This window comes from Schistocerca nitens, chromosome 1 (assembly GCF_023898315.1).
Source record: "Schistocerca nitens isolate TAMUIC-IGC-003100 chromosome 1, iqSchNite1.1, whole genome shotgun sequence".
Classification (NCBI taxonomy): Eukaryota; Metazoa; Arthropoda; class Insecta; order Orthoptera; family Acrididae; genus Schistocerca; species Schistocerca nitens.
In genome coordinates this window covers 1,133,529,228-1,133,533,114 of record NC_064614.1, presented here as the reverse complement: position 1 = coordinate 1,133,533,114, position 3,887 = coordinate 1,133,529,228, and positions in this window count along the sequence as shown.

The following is a 3,887-nucleotide window of genomic DNA, read 5'->3' as shown; positions in this document are numbered from 1 at the left end:
GAGGCAGTAAAAAAATTTTGTAATGAAATAGAATACCAGTATGTAAAGAAATCTTTCATTAAAATAACACATTCCACATCATTACGAAATGTCGTATTCATGATCTATGGCACAATTATTAATCTCATCTAATCTAATCATATCATATTGCTGACTAGCCGTGAAGAGTCATGAATTACCGGAATTTTCACTAAATCTAATCTTGAAAATAAAAGACGACAGTTTTTGTAATAACCCGGGACTCCTATCAAGACCCTTTCATCCCTGTTAACTAACCACGAGAGATGTCTGATATACCTCCTTTCAGAAGTAACAAACTGTGTATGCATTTAAAGGTGAAGTGCATGGTGTGAAGTTCTGTGACGGAGGTACGAACCCAACACGTAATCGGATTGTTAATTAAGAAAATCAAATGTTAAGCATCGGTTTTTCTTGACAGCTGCTAATTGTTTGAATATAAAATGAGCAACAATCGAACCGCACTCCTATCGTTCTTCTTTGTCGTCCATGAATATAGCTTAAGTATCAATTGCTTACAACCAACAGTAAGATGTGTGCGTGTTTGACCATAAATTGTTGGCAACACTTGAACAGACATTAAAAATACACGTTAATTTTCATTAGCAGGCCGGTGTGCACGTGATAGGGCTTGAAATGAAATTATGAATATTTTTGTACTGAATCGGGAATCGGACCCACATACTCACCTTTGGAGGGTTCTTAGAGAAGATTGCAGTCTTGGAAAAAGGAAGGAAGTGATTGAACTATACTGTTCTGAGAGATTCAGATCCTCGAAAGAGGAGATACTAATTTGAAACACAGTCCAGCACCAAATTTTTCAACGTCTCTAGTTCAATCAAGTACAAGTGAAATAAGAGCCCTGTTCCTTTAAATGGCTATCGGTTTATCAAATGAAATAAGATTTTGTAATGTAAGTAAGTTTACTGTCGACAGTATTTCTGTTTAGACCTCCGCCTATGTCATTTCCTAAAGCAAACCGGCTATGTCCAGTTGGGAATGAAGGAACGTGATGTTTAATGCGCATTCTGGATTATAAAGTATTTCTCGAGGTTACCAGAGGTACAGTAAATCTGTTTGTGCCTCTTAAAAGTAAATGCCTGAACCCACGCATTGCACTTGTGATAGTTCGTTCCACCAGACCATTGTGGCCACATTTCCCAGCCCCAGGAGTGTGCTGTAACGGATGATGTTCTTAGCATACAAAATTAGTTATGGCGGAAAAAAATGCGAGTCTATTAAATGGTTAAGTAGAAGCAAGCTTCTGACGAAGGATGTAAAGACTCTTCTAGGCATCATAGCCACGATGTGAAGCCATTTTGAAATTTTCACTAATTCAGGAAATTTCTTAGTTCGAGAAAATCCACTATGAAGTGTGAAGTTACCGGATAAATCGATTATTACCGTCATTATTACTATCATTTTCTTCATACCGCTGCTGGAACACATGTGCTTGAAGATCTTTTAAGGCCTTTTGGTCATTATAGAGGTAGCTGCCCAAGAACAGGTTCTTTCCCTGTCTACTGAATCCTTTTCATGTTAATATCAAACATCAGCAATTACTCGTAGATTACATTAAAACTAAAGTAATTGATGAAGACGTTACTTCATTTACTTGCGCCTAGAAATGGCTGTCGAATACTGCCAAACCAAAAGCCAAGGGATCTTACTGCCTTCCGATATACGTCGCTGTCAGTTCTTCCATATGATATTGTCGACGTGACCTGTTTCAAGTTGTGTATGACAGAGAATGTTTTAGAGAAACAATTGTTTTCCTTTGCAGTAAACAGAAAGATTTTCATTCTAAGCTATCCAAGTTCAAAATTTTCGCAATATTAGTTCAAATTTAATATTCGCTTCTATGATGTAGAAAAGTATTTCACAGTTGCAAAAGCCGCATCCGACTCAATGTCCTTACACTCAGTCGCTCATCATAAATGCTAGCCCAGAGTGACACCAGTTTAAGTTACCTAATGAAGCGAAGACTGTTTTCTAGTGCTATTTCCCACCGGAAAATATGCAATTCACTCATTGGGCTCCATTAGTATACTGTAACAGTAATTTCTGTGTGTGTATGCAATGCATACGGATTGTAGAATTCAGTGGTGCTCTCTCTTCCACTTCTGTATACAACATGCCTGACCTAAACGGGCCCTTTATCATTACAGCCCCTGGGCGGTGCCACATCATACTGACAACAGTAATGTGCTTATACTGACAACCTCACTGTTCGTTTTACCTTATTTTGTAATCATTTAAATAAAACAACATGACCTTCCAGTGGGAGACATTTCGTCCCCCTTTTCCTCCTGTGAAATTCGTCAGTAATATTTTGCCTTCCTACCAGCGAAATGCAGCAGAGTACGGCCGGTAAACGATTCACAAACCACGATTTAGCGCCGTTAAGACGATTTCTTTAAACATTGGCGTAGCTGCAGGAATTTAGTTTCTTCTTAAATCGCCTTATGCAGCAACGTTGACAGATATCTCAAATAGGAAAAGCTCTTTATCCAGGTACGAAGGTTGTAAAACAAACTTCCCACAGTTTGTGTCAGGTTGATCTTTTCGTCTGATAGCACTGCATAAGTATTTTGTCTAAGAGGTATCACAAGTAGTATTCCTGTAGCTGTGGGAATCATTGGTTGAAAACGAGTTTAACACCAGTGGGTACAGCACTGCTAAATATTCAAAATGATTACCAACCTAAGTCTGAGTTCGTCCACAAACTGAGGTGTATTTATAATATTGAAGATAGGCTGTGTATCCTTGTCTTCCTTGAGTGGGCATTGGAAGGCGTTGACTCACACGTATACAATACAATGAATACTTCGAACGGTATCGTTAACGTTGCTCTCATAAACTAATTTTGTTTTTTTAATTCTTATGGTTCTTATGCATGCAATCTGTGTTGTAGATACAGTCTCGGACAAAAACATTGACCACCGAGTCGTTCACGTAAGGTGGACAATACAGTCGTACTCCCCTCTGAAATCTATGTTCGGCAATATTCTCGACCTGGCAACATAGTAGACTGCTACACTTCCCGAAGGAACTCCTGACTGCAGTCAGAATACATCACTCTTGTCTACTGCCGTAGTCTTGAAGTAAAACGCGAGACTAGCTAATACGACGTCTGGTAACCAAAAGCACACATTGACAAATTTTTTATCGCCCCTTTCTCTCGGTGCTGAAGCTATGAGTATAATTCAAGCGAATCTACAATATATTTCGCTTTCTGTCACATTGGTAATAATAGTTTGGTTCAACAATATTTTAGCGGGAGGTTTCCTGGAGCTACCATCTGCTTCTGAACACTGCACGTGCCTGAGTTCTTTGGGACCCGTTTGCTGCCTACCGGCGGGCGCTGAGGCACTGCGCTGCTTCGCCTTCTGCCGACAACATCTGCTACACTCCTCAATCTCGATGGGGGTTAAATGTTTTAATGTTGTTGAGTGGTGACCCATAAAATTTATCTACGATTTGTGTTTCACACTCGATAGCATTGGAGGCACAAAACCGTTTTTATTTGATGAGTATTTTATTACACTAGTATGCATTACATCAATGTGGCATGGAATTAATTTCATTATGTCTGATCCAGTGCACTATAATTAAAACGTCACATCCTGTTCTTTTACCTTTCACAGGAGATTCTTCAAATAATTTATTTTTGCCATTGATTCATATGTGTTAGTCAAGACACAGAGAGTAACTGTAATGTAATGTGTTTGGTTTCTTTCTTTGATTCCCGATGGTAAATGGATGCGAAACATTGTGTCAATAGCTTTCAGAACCTGCTCTATAGCTACTAAGGCAAATTGCTTGTTTTGAGGTCCATACATTAAATAATGGAGAAGTGAACACTGTTC